We start from the raw sequence: 19,104 nt of genomic DNA on the forward strand, positions 1-19,104 counted from the left end.
AGCCCTTGGGTGATTGCTGTAGCACAAAAATAAAAGTCCAATCAAAGTTCTTTTCCTCTTCTTGGAGTCCAGTAGTATCAGCTGCAGGCCAGTCCCAGAAACAGCACACAAGCACAAGGACAGTCCTTCTTCTGCAGATTCTTGTAGCCACACGGACAGAGGTTCTTCTTGTTATCCAGGAGCAATACAAAATGTAGGGGTTTGTGCACAAATATTTATACCCCCAAAGTCTTTGTTCTTAGGGGTCCCAAGTCTCTGAACCCAGCCAGAACCAGTTCTGCCCAGCCCTGGAGCACTTTGTTGATCAGGCTGCATCCTTCCTTTCAGAAAGAGGGGGTCTGCCTCAGACGCACAGTGGGAGTTGGAGCCAGCATTCACCTTGCCAGGCACAGCCCTATTCAAGTGCAGGAGCTACCCCTCCCCTCACACCCAGGCAGGTCGCTCTATTCAACCCAGGTCTGACTCAGCCTGCCCTGTCCCTCCAAAACCAGACAGCCAATAAACATCATAGCAGAGCAAACTGGAAGGCTTAGGCAAGAAAGTACCTATACTCTAAAAGTGGTAGTTTCAAACACAGAATATAAAAATAACCTTCACTAAAAGATGTATTTTAATATTCTGAGCTCAGGCATACTAGATTCGTTTTTCTACCATGTTCTGTGGGTCAGTTAGGACTATAGAATGTAATAGCCCAGACCTCCCATTCTGGCCTATGGAGAACAGGTAGCCTTACAGTAGTGAAAAACGAAATGGGGTGTAATTCACTACTAGGACATGCTACATACATCAGGGCATGTCCTACCTTACACATACAATGCGCCCTATCATAAGGGGGGCTTACAGGATGCCAAGGGAAGGTTTAGGGGCTGGGAAGTGGGTGCACTTCACAGCCAAGATGGCAGTTCTGGACTGCACGCAGACACTGCAGTGGCAGGTCTGAGACACACTTTACAAGCTGCTTCTGTGGGTGGCACAAACCAGTGCTGCAGGTCCACCAGCAGCATTCGGTTTACCAGCCCTGGGCACACACAGGCCACGCTACTAGGGACTAACAGGTAAACCAAATAAGCCAATCATGGATGTACCAATTCATATGTCATCTTTACAAAGGGAGAAATCGCGCTGTGGCACTGAATGGCAGTGGCACAGCGCCCAGAGCATCTATAACCAGCAAAAACAGAGGAGACACAGCGAAAAAATGGAAGGGAGACTCACGCCAATGGTGCCAGGTCTAACACCATCTTTACATGTGGCAACACTTGTGTCCAGTAAACTTTGACCTGCACTCAGTCCCACGTTAAATGCAAGAAAGTTGCCCCAACCTCCCCACAGCGTGCACATGCAACTCCCTTGGGAGGGCCTATTTTGTAGAGGCAGTATGAGTGAAACATTTACAATGCAGAAAATAAGAGTCAATGAGTTTAAACCAGTTGTTACAGGACACAGTACAAATAAGGCCTAACGCAGTCTCCCAGTCTGAATCCAAGATGGGGTACCTAAATCTTTCTCCAAGCTCCACACACAGGATACTGTTGTGGTTGCATATCATTCCCAAGGGCTCTGTAAAAGTTGGTGATTAAGTGTCGACCCTCCCTCCATCCGCTAAGACCATCAAGGACCCCCGAGGATCGAGCGGGCACCGGGAAATCCATTCAAAGCTCCCTCGCCACACTTTCCAGTTTAGTGTAATGTAAAAATGGTCCTGTCCCCAAAGTGTCCCGTGCCTCCTGCAATTATATAAAAGTGTCCCCTTTATAAATATCTCTAGTTTTCAGGTATCCCCCTTCCCACCACTGTTTTATAGACGTGGTTGTGTCAATATTCCTAAAGAGTGCTAGATCCCACAGTTTTACCTCCCTACTACAGGGGGATCTACAAATTACTTTCTGGACCACTGTTTTCCATATCTCCACCATATGTGTGATCCAATAAGGAACTAAGAGCTTTAATCTGCCCTCTCGCATCAATAACTGGGGCAGAATGTCACCTACGAACTCAATCCCTAAAAGCCGTTTTGCCAGGTTATATGACTCTGTAAGCCATCTAGCCGCATGCTGCAAATGTACAGCATAATAGTAGAATTGCACATCTGGGACAACCAATTCCCCTCCTCCAAGTCCTTTTTTAGTGTTGCAAGCCCCACCCTTCTGCACTTACCCGCCCACAGGGAATTCACCGACAGGCTATCCAGCCTGTGGAAGAACCCTCAGTGGTTACTGGGAGTTCTGCACGAGGTACAGGCAGCGATGGAGGAAGAACATTTTTGCCATGGCTGCCCTACCCATCGATGATATAGAAAGCCTATTCCAGACTTTAATGGAATACTACAGGCCTGTCGGCAACCTATTTGTGTTCTGGCACTGGTACTGGGCTTCTGTATGTGTGACCCAGATCCCAAAGTATCGAAAACCTTCCACTTCCCACCGGAGTCCCACGGCTGGCAACTGGTCCCCATTCTTCCCAATCAAACCTCCCAAAGGAAACAATAAGGACTTGCAGACATTAATCTTAAGACCTGCGACCTCGCCAAAATCATCCAAGAGCCTCATAAGGAGTGGAACAGACTCCCCAAGCGAGTGCAGATATATCAATGCATCGACTGCATATAATGAGACAATGTAAGTGGTACTACCCACCTGGATCCCCAGGGACCTAGCTCCATGCGCAGTAACAGTGTAAGAGGCTTGATTGCTAAACCAAAAATAGAGGTGAGAGTGGGCATCCCTGATGAGTACCCCACCCCACCGGACAGGATTCTGAAAGCACCCCCTACCTTGATGCATATAGAAGTTTCAGTGTACAGTAGTTGTATCCAAGCACAGAATTTGGATCTAAACCCCATGTCACACAGTCCTGCCATTAAAAAGGCCCATCCACTGTGTCAAATGCCTTTTTGAGATCTAGTGGAAACCAAGGCTTTCTTCCCCTCCCTATCCAATGCATTATTTAGTACATGGGCCAGCCTATGGACGATGTGTGTAGTGCTATGTGCAGACCTAAAGCAGCACTGGTCCTCATGGACCAGGTCTCAGACCACCTCACCAAGCCTTATCGCTAGTATCTTGCACAATACTTTGAGATTGGTATGGAGCATAGTGACTGGTCTGTATGCGGAAAGGTCCAAAGGGTCCCCCCAGGCTTCAGCATCAAACTCACCACCCCTTCTGTCATAGATGGTGGCAGTAGACATATATCCCTCACCTCCAGATAGACCTCTAGCAGCTTTTACTTAAGGGCTGAGGAATAGGCGTGATAGAATTCCACTGGGAATCCATCACTTCCCGGTACGTTTGACTTATTAAGTTTCTTCATGGCAGCACCCACCTCCTCCAAGGAGAGTTCCATTCCTAACTCTTGCATGGCCTCCCTTCGCAGCCAAGGAAGCCCCACCCTAGCCAGGAACCTTTCCGCCCTGCCCTCAACATCCAGTAGGCCAGCTTTATAGACCAACTTGAAGTAGTCTAGCAGGGCAGGCAGGATTTTAATTGACCCTCTGCGTTCGGTATGGACAAAATAGGGGTTATCTCTGTTCCTGGTCTGAGGACCCATGCCAACAGTTTACCCAATTTATCACCCTCCCTATGTAGCAACTGCCAGTAAAACCTAAGGGCAGTTTTGTCTGATTTATCCCAGAGGGAGTGAAACTCTCTGTGGGCTGCAAAGTTGCTCTGCACACCTCTGCTATAAATACCTCCGGTTTCTGAAGGTCTGCTAAACAGCCATCTTGAGTCTTCGAGCCCACTATCAGCCGTCTGCAAACTCCACAGACAGTACCTATGCATTCCCCCCGCACTACCATGTTTAAGGCCTCCCATTCGACCACCCTGGTGTCCATGGTCCTCCAGTTGTCAGTAATGTAATTCTCTATGGTAGTGCGCAAGTCCGCCATACATGTGGTATCTGTAAGTAAATCAAAGGGCATACACCATGCTCTGCATCCATCCAGCCTCTAACCCCAGGCCAAGGTTAGTAAAGTCGGGGCATGATCAGAAAAGAACCTGACCATATGCACCACTCCTCCTATCTAGGAATGAGCCAATCTGCCCACCAGAAAGCAGTCCAGTCAGTTGTGAGTATTATGTGCCCAAGAATGGCATGTATATTCTCAAATTCCTGGGTGTAAGAGGCACCACCCATTCAAGAGATCGAGATTATGCATTGCCCTCCTCAGAGTGCCCGTCATCAGTGGCCTGGTACCATTACTGGATGGCTAGCGATCCTTCGCCCAACTAAAACACAATGTAAGTAACCTGTCCAGATTATGGGGGACCCCACACTGTCTGACAACAAGTCCTGCAGCGCCTCAAAGAAATGCTGGTAAAAGATATTGAGGGCTGACAAATTTAAACATAATCTCTTTCCCATTCAGGGTACCTTGGATCAGGAAGTACCTACCCTCCACATCTGCCTCGCTATAGGTGAACCTAAAGGGGACACCGGGAGCCACCGGATTGGCATAAAAGGAATAAGTAGAAAACACTTGACCCCTCCACTTTCTTTTCAATTTCTGTGCCTCTGCAAACCCTAACTGTGTACCTTGTAGGCAAGCTATTTGAATCCTATGGCATTTAAGGAAAGAGTGGGCCTTATAGTCCTTGGCATAACCTCGGAGCCCAGAGACATTCCACGTAACAAAGTGTAGTATCCTAGTATCCTGTTCATGTAAATGTAAATGCCATTTTTACCTCTTGTTCAGCCAGTGGAATGTTGCAGTGATGATGCGCTTAGGAATGTTGAGAGTCTGTGAGGAAAGTCACAGTTAAGAAGAGCTAAGCTGCATGCTAGCTGCTCCTGGTGGGGCTAGTTCTGAGCTGATCTACAGAACATGTAACTAACATGTAAAACATCCTGAAATACTACAACCAGCCTGGACCTTGTTACTACATTTATTTGGCTACAAGGATTTAATTTGCTCAGCTATATTCACAGTAAGTTCTTCCTCCGGACCCCACCCCTGCCTCCCATAATGACCAACTCAAGGGCAGCCTCTCCAGTGGAAACTTACACTTTTGCAGTTCACACACCTTAACAACAGCGATTAATTGACCCCCAACCTTGGGATCCATGATCAACCCCCCCACCCCAGACACACAGCGTGAAAACACCACTCTGCACTGCAAATCCAATTGTATTCACGCTGAACCCACAACCTAATCCTACCCCCCCAACTGTTACCTACCACTAATGTGGAGAGGCTAACTAGTAAAACACAACCCCCACAAAATAGATTGTGCCTTCAAAAGACACAGCCCAACCATGATACCTGAACATGGCACACACACATAATATCTGAATGTGCAATTCAATAACCCTCGTCAACATGTCCCCACCCCCTCAACCAGTACTATGTATTGGAGGAATTGGAATAAGTTCCCCTTGTAAAGGAAAAAGCAAATGGATTATAGTGTCAGTACATAGAGGCCCATAACATCATGATGCTTTGCATCCAGTTTCAGGAGCAGTTCGCATCTCAACCTCCTCCTGCATTGATGAAACCGCTGGGCAGGCCAGAGCCATTGTGCCATCCTCCTGTTTTCCACCCTAGTAGGATCAGCCCTCTCAGGGCACTGATGAGAGTCAGCCTCCTGCCCCACTTCCACCCTCCAGCCGGAACACTTAATAGCAGGTGACCTCTGTGTCCCAGACCCCCTGAAGCCATTGCGTTCTCTGGGCACTTTGTCCCAGACCGCCAGCCAGCAATAGACATCCTCAGGAGTAACAAAAAAGTGGGATTTCCCCCTTGACAGCACCCTCAACCTAGCTGGATACAGCAACATGTAACAGAGGACCATCAAGCGAAGCTTGGCTTTAACCTCCAGGAATGACTTCCGGGCACCCTAGACCTTGTTCTTGTAAAATGGATAAATGGCGACCCTCTGATTCCCATATTTGGCATTGTCAGTGTCTCTAGCCACCCTGAGGATGCGGTTACTATCTTTATAATTAAAAATACGAGCAATGATAGCCTGCGGGGGACTCCAGGCTGTTGAGGCACCACTAGTGCACGGTGCTCCCTCTCAAAAATGAACATGGGGACAGCCCAATAGACTTCAGGGTGCCCGTGATCCAAGCCTCAATAAGTTGCTCAGAGTGTGCCCCCTCAACCCGCTCAGGAAATCTCAGTAGGGGCACATTATTGCGATGGGAGTGCCCCTCTGCATCCTCCACTCTAGCCTCCAGGGCCCCGGACTGGGATGAGACTGCTGCGACTTGCTTCTTCAACGTGGCCACCTTCATCTGTAACTCTTCAGTGGAGCACCCTGCCAGTCAGACCATATCAGAAGCCTTGCAGAGGTCAGTGCGTAAGAGATTTACCTCAAGGGCCACAGTGTAAATTTTATATACCAGGGCCAGTCGAGGGCCCTGAATGGCCTCCAGTAACTCAGTCCATGTGGTTTCCCCTGCTGCCTGTTTGGTGTCTGGATCCTGCCTGACAAAAGCATGCTGCATATTACGCTGCAAGGTGGATGCTAGAGTCATGTAGTTCTCCATGGTGTTGCCCTGGATGGCTCCCACCTGTTTTTTTCTTTCATACGAGTGCTGTGACGGCAGGGCCTCGATGTTCTCTTACACCATGGAAGCCAGTAAGCAGTAGCAGTTCTAGGACAACTCTCACTTCTCTTAGGGAACCTAGGTAAGACAACCCCCCACAGGTGGGTTGCACCCTGAAGATGGAAATCAGTGCCCCCTAACATTGGTAGGTAGGACCTCAGTGCTAAGTTCCCCTCAGGGATCGGCAGACCCAGGAATGATCAACAATGACCCAAGCACTTACTTCTGGATCCTGATGGGCCACCAGTGAGTCACATGTCGTCTCCTTAGAGGGGAGCCACATAGGCCCCTTTGCAGCACCCCCTCAAGCCGGCCTCACACATATCCTGCCAGCCGCTGACTGTTGAGGAATCCTCAGGGCCTAGTTCAATTTGTGCTATCTGCCACTCCAGGCGCAGCTAGATCTACTCAGCAGTAGGCCTGTCCACATGGTCACAGCCCATTTGGTGGAAGTCCGAGTGCTGCTCCCCCCACTCTCCACAGGGCCCTCTATGCCGTGAGTCTCATGTGGTGGTTCCAGCCACAGGGATCATGGGGCCGATCCTGTCATTGGATGACCACACACGAGGCCAAGGAGGGGGCGCCGACCGGCGACTGAGTTGCCCCCTCACTTAGCCTGGCCAAGCAGGTATGAGGCGCAGGTCTCAGAGAAGCACACCACCCTACTCCACTCTTGGTGGGCCAGACTCCAGTCCTGGCGTGCCCTTCCGGTTATGCCCTGCTCTCGTCCAGTGCCGATGTCACCATGATGTTCAAACAGCCGTCACAACCAGCAAGGCGTTGCCCCCCTAACGCCAGGAGGGGGACCCAGATCGTGGTGAGGGGCTGGGGACCCCGGTGGCCATGGTCTTTAGCCCACAGAGACTCCCCATCCACGATTTAGGCCTGCCACAAGTCGCGGTCCAGCACAGTCTCCAGAGGCACTGCTGTAGCCCATATGGGTGAATTTCAGGGCGCAGTGATATAGCCGAGGTGTATGTCTTAAAGAAACGGATCAGATGAGCTTAGGCGTGGCAGGATTATTCAGGAAAATGCGGGGTCGGTCCTAGGAGCGTATCCTGTTGACCATCTTGTGTGGCTACTCCCGTTATTAATGAATTGTTAACACATTTCCCGCAGATTGTGTCAAAAAAGTGCTTTCATTCACGAGAAGAGATACAGCACATGGGCGAGTCTATGAAGCTTCAAATAATCTCAAGTATACACAAGCTCCATTTACTCTCAGACACCAACTCCTCAAGTTCCATAGGATGCCTGCCATGGGCTCTCTAATGACCACATATGCACATTTATATTTTTTCTTACCTCTGGGTCAATGCCGCCAGTGTCGCCTTCATGCAAGAAACTGAGGGGCATATTTATGACTGGGGTTGCGTCTCACTTGCACCACGCAACCTGATGCATGCGCAACACAAGCCCAACATGCAATTTATGATGCCATACAGGGCCATTTTGTGTGGTCCCGAGTGGCTTCATAAATCCAGAGTAATGTAATGCAGAGCAAATCGCTGCGTTGAGTCACTCTGTCCTGAGAAGGCCTTTCATGGGCTTTGCATGAGTGTTCCCATGCAACTCCCATGGAATTTAACGCCTTCCCAGATGTACTATTGCTGGTAGACTTAAAAATGTGCCAAAGTATTAGCCTTCTCAGGTGAGGTGTAACATGGATAAATATATGTATTTCTCCTCTTTACTTCCTCTTTCTAAGTGTGCTGCATTTTGCAGCACACATAGAGAGAGGAATATGTCTCTCAGTATTGATTTTGTGCAGGAAGGTGTCGCTTCCTGCACAAAAACAATCCTGCAAGCAACAGAGGCACCCTTGCCCTGCATTGGCTCTAGGCAGCCAAAACGGCACCAGCGCAGGGACAAATGCAGGAATGCACCGTATACTTTTAAATACGGCGCATTCCTGTCTTTTCCTTGTCACGCAGCAAGGTGACTTGCTGTACTGCGTGACATTCTCATAAATAAATAAACCCCTGACTTTCCACCAACCAAAAATCCAGAGTTTTACATGGAGTAGGCCTCTCTGCTTCACTTGGTGATCGTTGTGTCCCTCTGCCATGTCTAGGTGATAAGACTGAGAGAGGAGAGGTCACCACCCATTAGCTCCCTCCCAGTCAGTAAGCAGAAAATAGGAGGCGGAAGAAAGGACAGTACAGGATGAAGTGATGGTAGAGCCTATCTTGTCCCAATTAATAGCCTCCTGTTTGCTACTGCGAGGCTGTGGTGGTATCTACAGAAAGCAAACATGTCTCTTTAAGCGTTCTGTCCCTGGCATGGCCCTATTGTCCTCTGAGCCAGGTCTAGCAAGGGCAGTGATAAGGGTGCCAAAATGTACGTCAAGGATAGCAGGTGCTACCCTTGCCAAGCTGTCATTGGTGTTCATAATTTAACTGACAACTGACCATTGTGTTTTAATTTCTCAAAACTTAGATGTACGGACTGCTGAGGCACTTTGCTGGGGTATTATCCGAGGGCTCAGTACTTGTTTCTGTTTTTCTCCTATGCCTGCTTCAAATTTCCCTCTTGAGAACCGATGCAGTCCTGCCCACTTTCAGTCCTAAAATGTTTAATCCCTTAGGTGACACCGTTCCCATATTCTGCTTTGTATGTTTATCTGCACTGCGGTGTCCTGCATATTCCAGTGAGCAGGGAATGATGTATGACGTGTCAGGCGGCCTGTGACCTTCGGCTGCCCTCATACATTAACCAGTAGCTGCATGGTAGAAGCCCACTTGCTCCTTCTAAACTCATGCACTGCTGTCTCAGACCCTTTTCCTGCCCTTTTCGAATCTGAACCACCTCTCCCGTAGGGTTGGTGGGGTGGGGGGGGGGCACCTCTTCTTCCCCTACCTGACTCCACTCCCTTAATACACGCGCGTTTACAGTATCCCACCCACCATCTCTATCTCAGATGAGCCTGCAGCAGTGGTAAAGTGTATGGTCCACGAAAGGCAAATCATGTCTGAGGCTGAAGACATCATCAATGAAGGTGCAATATTTTCATTATATATTTTTTTTGATACATTCAATTGTGCTATATGTGAGGTGTAGTAAAGAATGGGCACAGCGTGGCTGAGCATTTTGAGAGTTAGGTTATGGTTTTGCAGAGCATGGACCATGACGTGCATGTTGTGATTTTGTTTCTTCCAAGTGTGTTTAAGGGTCTAAACATGTACTACTGAAGCAATGTAGCATTACCCTGGAGACAGACAATGGACATCATTGGTATTTATGGACTTGCTGTCCTAATACTTGTTTTTTAGTCATAAATACCTAAACAGTTTTTGGGGTTGAAAATACAATTGAGCCAGACTGAGGCTGTCCAGACAACAGACGAGGACGTCTGGGGTTTCGCTGAGAGGTCTGATAGAGTGCACTTACAGGCACATGCATCAAGCTAGGATTTTGTGAGTCCTTAATTGCGAATATTAAGGATTCGCAATTAAGGACTCGCAAAATCCTATACAGGTAGGAATCGCTATAATAATAGCGATTCCTACACATTCCTTATTTGCGATTCGCAAATAAGGAATAGCTTCCCATTCATTCCTAAGGGCCTACAGGCACATAGGAATGAATGGAAAATTGCAAACGCAATTTGCGAGTACCAATAGGTACTCGCAGATTGCGCATGCAATTTCAAGGGTGCAAGGGTGTCAAAAGGACACCCTGTTGCACCCCTGAAATTGATCCGTGCACATATGTTGCGTGTCCCAAGGACATGTGTGTGTGTGTAACCTACAACTTTGAAGAATGCACTTTAGTGAATTTTTCAAAGTTTTCGCTATTTATTATGTGGTGTGATTCCACGGCAAATAGCCAGCCCAAATAGCGAAATCGCTATTTTTAAAGGCATCTTGCATTACATTTAAGGAATCGCAATTTGCGATTCCTTAAATGCAATCGCAATTTAAAAAATCGCAAAAATTTGCGATTTCTTACATTGCGAGTGGCAAGTTGTTTCATGCATCATAAAAGCTATTTTTGCGATCGCAAACAGCCGATTTTTGCTAAAAGCTGCACCGTTTGCGATCGTAAAAAGCTTTGATGCATGTGCCTGTTAGTGATTTAAATAAAGTGTGAAGAATTTTTTCAGCTCTGGAAGTGCAGCGCATGAGTCACGCACAATATGACGAGAGGCTCGCGTGTGCCAAAATATTGTGAGATCCTTACAATGTGTGAAGACTTCTGAAAAAACATGTCAGCAGCCCAGGAATCTCCAGCAGTTAATAATTTCTGACACCGAATAAGCGTACACTCCATTGCAATTAATTTCCCTTTATTTCTCACTTACAGATCTTCATGCCAGCGGGGTGATAAAGCCTTTATAGAACTCGACTATGGTATCTAGACAGTTCCCGATTCTGCTGTCTTGGGACTGATTAAAGCTGGATATCCTTTAAGAACAAAGGGTTTGTCAACTGCGGCAGGCACAGCTGGCCACTTATTCCCAAAATGATGGGTGTTTGCCTAGCAGCCTGTATAACAACTACTTACGGCCAGGCCTGCTCGGGAGGGTTTTTTAAGGACTCTTAAGCGAGAGTAGGTGAAAGCTGCTTGTGGGGCAAGCCAAAAACCTACAGTGGGCTTAGAGCTCGCCTATTGCTCACCCTTAGTTGGCCTTATTGTAATTTTCTTGCTTCTGTTTAAATTGTTTGCCTTCATCTTATTGCGTTGTTCTCCACTGTAAAAAGCCTCATATTTTGTTTGGCCGACTTCCATTGTTCCACTGCTCACATTTAAAGAATTACGTCTTCCTTTTCTTTCAGCAGTACGTGAGAGTCCATGTGTTTTCTTTTCTAGTTCTCTCTCTCGTGCGTTGCTTCCCTCTGTTGCTTCCTCATCCCGCCCGCAAATTAATCCCTTGTTTTTCCATTCCACCTTGGCTTTTTTTGATTTATTTTGGGGCTACCTATGCCCAGCCTCTAGCGCCTCCATTGCTCCCTTGCGCACCGCCTACTCCTGTTTCTTTCCGCCACCCACTTCTCCACCCACTCCTCCACTACTCTCAGGACCTCTCGCGGTTGTGGATTTTGTAATTTATTTTGTTATTTGTGATGAGAGGCCCGGCAGCTGCTGTTTCTTCTGGGCTGCTTCGCAGTACAAAAAGTGATTTTGTGCTTCTAAAATAACATTTTATTATTTAACGAGCCATATGGCATCCTTCATCGTAGTGATGCATGTGCGTGCATACGTTATTACATAAGCATGCGCCTAGATAATGACATGCCACGCCGTCGCACCTTTTTTTCTTACTGAGCTAAACAGCATCCGCAAAAAGTACTGTGCTTTCTATCTATTCTGCATCACATCAATAAAAATCATTGGCAAAGGCAGTAGGTCACAAATGCTTTGCCAATGCTTTTTTATAAGATTTCTTATAGCACCTGCTTGCTCCCACAGTGCAGCTCTGCTGCCTGCCAGATCTACCTCCCTGGTTCTGTGTTTAGAAAACTTTTCGGTGCTAACTTTGTTTCTGCGAATGCACTTAGCTGATTTTGGCAATTTTACTGAAAGGATATCAGTAGAAAGGGGTAAGCCTCCCTTGCGCTATAAGTGAGCTTCCAGAAGACCTACACTCACTGAGTCACAGAGATTTAGCAAAATGGATCTCCAAAGTTCATTTGGGTACCGTTTTGGTAGTTTGGATGAGTTGGATGTTCAACAATGCAAAAAGGTAAAAACATGATATCGAGAAAAAGGAAAATCGATAAATATAATTTATTAACGTTAAAGGAGCAAAGAAGTATCCCAGTTCATCTAAAAGTTATTTTAGCCCTCCAAAATGGTGTAGGTTTATGATCCAAAGACAAAGATTTCTTCTGTGGGCCCATTAATGCAAATATTGTTAGAAAATGAGTTTCTGGTTGGCAGAGGTATGCACCCTAGCCCAAGCAGGAGTCACAATCCTAGTCAGTGTAAGTCATAAACACACCCTAAATTAACATGTAGTCACCACTTGGTAGCTTGGCACAGAGCAGACAGGCTTCACATAAAAAGGAAATGTGTGAAGTATTTGTGCAACACTTCAAAAAGTAACAGAGTGAAAACACCACAAAAAAAGCTCTACACCGGGTTAGAAAAATAGAACTTAAATCTTTTAATAAACCAAGACCAAAACAACAAAAATCCAATAAGTAGAACATGAGATATTAATTGTTAAAGAATAAACTGTAAAATGTCACTCAGAAGAAATAAGCGCTTATGTGGGTTAGTCAAGAGCTCATGCTGATATAGGAACCCAGTGAGGCCCGCTGAACAAAAGTACCTTAATCCTGGTTGTGTCAACAAAGAGGCGGGGTGCAACAGGGTGATGCGCTGGTTTTCCCCGCATAGTTGGGTGATGCGTCAATTTTCTCCATGCAACGGCAGCGATGCGCCAGTTCCAAGGGCGATGCACCGGTTCCGAGATGCGGCGGTTCTGAAGGCGATGCACTGGGTTTCTCCATGCAGTAGAGACAATGCATTGATATTCACCATGCAGCGATGCATTGGTTCCGAAGTAGTGGTTCAGAAGGAAATGTGCCGGTTCTGAGTGCAATGCGCTGCTCACGTTCTTACAACGGAATCGATGAGTCGATTCTGCTCTCGGAGCAGAGGATGCATCGATTCCACTGAAGCAAAACACCTTAGGCCCACTTTCAAGGATCCAGGACTGGGGTGGCGCCACTTGACAGGGCAGACTCACAGATGGCAGAGTCCAAGTACAGGAGCAGAATGTCTATGTCCCTGAGACTTTAGAACAGGAGATCAGTCAGCAAGCTCTAGGAGTCACTCTGAGTTCTGTGTTGGAGAGATGCAGGTCCAGTATTTCTCACTCCCAGGCAAAAGGGCAGCAGGTCAGCAATGTAGGAGCCTACCAGAGTAGCAGTCCAGCGGAGTAGCAGTCCTTGTAGCAGCACATCAGTCTTTCTTCCTGGCAGAGAACCCATAGGTCGAGAAGTGTACTCAAGTTATGATGTCTAACATCTGGCACTTTTACCTAGTTAAGCCTTTGAAGTTGGGGAGACTTCAAATAGATGCCTTTGAAGTGCACAGAGTCCCTGCCCTGGCTCCAGACTCATTACAAGGGAGTATGCAGCCCTTTGTGTGGGGACAAGACACAGCCTATCCAGGTGTAAGTGTGATATTGTGTCCATCTCCTCTCTCCCATCCTGCCCAGGATGACCCATCAGGATGTGGATGGCTGATCAAGTCACAGCTAAGCTCCCTTTGTGTGGCTGTCTAGAGGGAATGCACAAAGCCCAGCTATCATACACCCCAGACGTGCATTCAGAGACAGGCAGCAGGCTCTAAATGGCTAAAGTAAGATAATGCCAACTTCCTGAAAGTTGAAATCACAGAAAGGTGTCAAGGGAGGTTTATTTTAAATATTCGCGATGAACCTGAGACCCCTAATTCTGAGGTTTTTGAGCATTTATTCTGCTTAGTTTTGATAATTCAAAAAAGACATTCATAATTCAATTGGACATGTCTTTTAAAAGGAAATACCACGTTAGCAAATCACACAATTGCAACACATTTGTATGCGTGATTTAGAACCATTTCTTTTGTGAGACAATATATACAACACATACATAATACCAAATGTTATTTGTGATAAAAATATATACAACAAACCAATGATCACAAGACAAACATCGATAAATTATGTGTGCCAGCCTGAAATTAAACCAGTCCTGCATTTTCACTGAAAACACAAGGTGGACAACTGCTCATTCAAAGACACATGTCTACTGTCCTGCCTGTGGGAGGGTGGTGATGCATATCCTACTTAAGGGTGTTGACAACCTAGAAAAAGGGGGAAATAATTTCTATTCAGTTCCCTAGTGGCACACCCTGTTCTGCTGTCCCCCACACCCAGCAGCCAACATGTTTCGAATCCACAACAATTCCGGGATTCTCTTTAGGACTTGGACTTGGTTTGGTTTGGGCTCTCAATTGTGCTGCAGACAGATGTCCATTATCTGTTCTTCAATTCATAGTATTAATCAAGACTTACATGTTATGGGCATGTGGAAGCTCTTGATAATGATTTAAAAACGGTCCAGGATCTTGAGACTCGTGAAATGTAGTTAGAGCTCGCGGGCACATCGCTGTGAATTTCTTCTGCAATAATCCTGATTGTTTCCTTTCATTTCAGCCATGTGAAAGCAGTTAGAAAATCATCTTGCTCCTCTCATTCAAACCAGCAGCATTATCAATAGCTTCCACATGCCCATAAAATTTAAGCCTCGATTAATACTATGAATTGATCCAAGTCCGAGTCCTGAAGAGAATCCCGGAATTGTTGGGGATTCAAAACGCGTTGGGTGCTGAGTGTGGGGGACGGTAGAACAGGGTGTGCCACGAGAGGACTGAATAGAAATTATTTCCCCCTTTTTCTACGTTGCCAACGCCCTTAAGTAGGATATACATCCCCACCCTCCCACAGGCAGGACAGTAGACATATGTCTTTGAATGAGCAATTGTCCGCCTTGTGTTTTCAGTGCAAATGCAGGACTGGTTTAATTTCAGGCTGGCACACATAATTTATCTGTTTGACTTGTGATCATTGGTTTGTTGTATATATTTTTGTCACAAATAACGTTTGGTATTATGTATGTGTTGTATATATTGTCTCACAAAAGAAATGGTTCTAAATCATGCATACAAATGTGTTGCAATTGTGTGATTTACTAATGTGGTGTTTCCCTTTAAAAGACATGGCCAATTGATTTATGAATGTCTTTTTTGAATTATCAAAATTTAGCAGAATAAATGCTCAAAAACCTCAGAATTAGTAGTCTCAGGTTTATCGTGAATATTTAAAATAAACCTCCCTTGACACCTTTCTGTGATTTCAATATTTGGGTGGTCCAGTCTGGGGAGTACAGGACCCAAGCCTTCCTTGGTTTAGCTTCCTGTAAGTGACATTTTGAAAATTACAATTTAAAATCCGACATCACCACAAGTTGTGTTTTTAAATTGTGATTCCAGAGACACCAAACATGGGGGTCCAATCTCTTCCCAATTAGTAATTCCCCTTATAAAATGTAATAAGGTAATCCTAATGTTGTCCTATGGAAGAGATAAGCCTTAGAGCAGTGAAAAACAAATGTAAGAGGTTTGGATGCAGGACCTTGCCAGAAGCTAGGCCCTATGCCCAATCATCCATAGGAGGCTAAGGGGCAGATTTACTATTTTTTCACAGGGCACACTGCAGCAGCTGCAAATGCTGCGCTGCGCTACGTGAAAAGGAAAGGAGAGTGCCCTATTTACTAAAGTAAGGCACTCTCCTTCCCTCTCACTAGTGCCGGTGCTGAAATCAGCTGCTGTGCGCTATGGATACACCTTAGTGCCATGGTGAAAGGGTGTCTCCGTGAGTATAGGATAGGTTTTGTACTGGAAGAGTAGCCTTCCAGGACGAAATACTATGCACAGAGTCACTTTTACAATTTTCCCACTTTGTATGTGTGCTGTAAAGTGCAGCACACATGCAAAGTTATAAAAGGAAGGAGAAATGAAAGCATTTCTCCTTCCTTGCGCCTCCTTAAAAGAGGCTCAGTTTTCTCACGCTAAACCCAATCTACTTTATTTATTAAATTGGGTGTAGCATAAGATACATTGGGTGGTTGATTGGGAACTCCCATGCTCCACCCTTGAAACGCCCTCTTGGTGCAAAGTAATGGAAAGCAGCATAGCGCTGCGTCGCGTTACTTTTCCGTTTTTTTCAGTGCTAAACAAGTTTAGCGCTGGAAAGTAAATTGGCAAAAAAAGATTTGCGTCGATTTGCATCACTTTTGCGATGCAAACACGGTGCAAAATCTTATTAAATCTTCCCCTAAGTGTTTACAACACAGCCCGTCCAACCATCCATGCAAGGACAACTCCCTGTGCACATACCCTTCAGCTATTTACTTTAGCGTTAACCACAGACGCTGTGTCCTCCCCTTCACAGACCAAAAACCACAGTGCATAGCCTTTGGCCATGTGCAGCAGGCCCTTCTCCCAACACCCAATGCGCAGCCAACTCTGGCTGCACATTGCTTCCTCTGGTGAGGCCCTACACCCAGCTCTCGGTGGGTGACCAATATATGCTACACATGCCTTCAGCAGTGTGCAGGTGGGGCCGGCCACAGGCAGCCAACCTCCTCTACACCAGGCGCGCAACACCCATTGGGCTCACCGGGCTTCAGCCCCACCGTCATGTGTGTCAGCCCGGCTGAGACAGCCTCGCGGGCTGGCGTCCGTCTAATTGCAGCCGGACCCGAGTACTTCACAGGTCTTTAAAAGACCATTTACTCGTTAATGAGGCTTTTGTTGTGTTTTCACCCCTTCTTACAGCCACTCTGCCTATGGCTGGAAGACTTAGCCCCCCCCCCCCCAAAATCTTTTACAGCCACCCCCGAAATTTGTCTCTAGTTGCCCGCCTGCTCTACACACAGCTGATAATCGAAAACTATGTGTACTTCATTTCAGAACTGCTCTCTTACAAAGTTTAAAATGTTATCTCTTCAAGTATTTAATCTCTGAACATTTCTGATACTCGCATGCATTAACGCTACTCCGCCTGCTCTGTCTGCTTCTCTTGTTCTGTGGATGTGCAGGCAAACAGTTGTAAGAAAATCATAAAAATAATATTTAATAACAAATTATTATGGGTAAACGACTAAACATTACTCATTGTATAAATCTAGGGTTCACAAAATGCTGACTGAGCTGGATCAAGAAAGATTCAAATCTGTGATCTTCAGGTTACACAGAGCTCTGAAGCATGTGCACTACACCGTGAGTGTGCAATTTCCATTTGGACGACCAAGCTGAAGAGGGCTGCGTTTTTTGCTGCGAATGATGAGAGGCATAACAGAGCTTCCTTCTACATACATCTAAGGGAGACATGTTATGGCAGTCATACTTTGCGTGAAATAGTGTTTAAATTATCTCCTAAATGCATTATACATATGTCTGCTTGCGAGATTGATGATATGTTTTTCCTGGTGAAAGGCGAATCTTGTTTAAGGTGCACTGCCCCCTCTCCAAAAACCGCAATATCTAAAATGTTGCCTTGGCTTCTCCTAAAGTAAAGGGAAAGAGAAATACTTGCACACATTAGCAGAATTTTTGTTAATTCTAGTTTCTAAATTGTCCTAGAAATGATGGAAGTGTTGATTTCTCATTAGTGCGGCAGAGATGCGTGTCTTATCTCAACCGGCCAGACCCTGGAGCTCGAAATTATAAGCCATTCTCGAGCCTTCTTCCAAAGCCCAGCTAACAGTGAGTGACAAGATGTGTCTTCCTCTGACCTACGCAGGGGCCGCTGTTTGCTTGACAGTTTAATGTTTTTTATCACTTCAAGCAAGGAGCTGCTCTAGCCCTTGAGGGGTTAGGTGGTGGCAGGAGGTGGGGAGAGCCAATGCCAGCCTCCAGAAAAACGCCTAATTAGATTACACTTAGTCAGATCTGATTGCATTAAAGACGGCCAGGAGGGGAGGGGAGGGAGGCTTGTTGGTTCAGTGTGGGAATCCTGCCTGTATGAACTGTCAGAGACAAAGAGAGGGCGTTTGCTTTTGTCCTTTTTCCACTATTGGGCTTGTTTTTATTTCACCTTTATTTGTCGCAAGTGTGCTTATTTTTTAAGATGCTTTTAGAACATATGATTGTTCTGTTCTGTTATATCCCCTCGTCTCTGACTCTTTTTACCTCCTTCAAACCCAGGTATTCATACCCGTAACTGTGTTTGTCTATAGCATCTTACTCAGCTTTGTTCTTTTATGTATTCTCTCCTGCACTTCTTTCTTTTCTTCGTTCTCTCCCTCTCTCCATACCTTCCATCTTCCTCACTTGTTCGTTCCCTTATCTTTCCTCTCTCATCCTTCCATAGTTTTCTCTCTCCAACCATCATTCCTGCCCTTCTTCCCACCCTCACTCCTTTATTCCTCCACCTCACTCCTTGCTTTCCCTCCCTTTTCCCTCCCAGTCTTGCTTCTTCTGTTTCCTCGCTATCCCCCTTCCTCATCCTTATACCAATGAGTATTATTAATAGTTTTTATGTTAGCCTGATAGAAAGCACATCTTTGTGCATTGATTGCAATAATAGCTTGCACATATGTTGAAAGTAAAAGGTCTGTGACAATCACATGAACCTTAAATCTCGGCATGGAATTTGCTGCTATTGTAATGATATTTTAAAAGGTTGTGTCAGTCTCCAGTGTAGCCTTTTAGAGCGTAGTGTGCTCCCTGGGGTGGAAAATAACACCTTCTCGGCTGTCAGGAACGTGTATTGAGGCACATATCGTTTCTGTCTGTGTGTGTAATTCTACAATGTACAGTGGTCTAGGAGGCTCAGGAGTTAAGCTCACACAGCTGGAATAGCTTGGTCAATCTGTGGGTGCGTATCTTCATTTAATTTCTATAGGCAGCCCAGTCACCATCCCCTGACCTAGGTGTCTGGATCTCCACCCTCCCACCTCAGGAATAAAGGCAATACAGGTCCCCTGTCTGGGGAAGTTGTCCATGCTACAACCAAGGGGCATACAAAGGGATCCTGCTTTTTCTTCTATA

This window comes from Triturus cristatus, chromosome 1_2 (genome assembly GCF_964204655.1).
Source record: "Triturus cristatus chromosome 1_2, aTriCri1.1, whole genome shotgun sequence".
In the NCBI taxonomy this organism is placed as follows: Eukaryota; Metazoa; Chordata; class Amphibia; order Caudata; family Salamandridae; genus Triturus; species Triturus cristatus.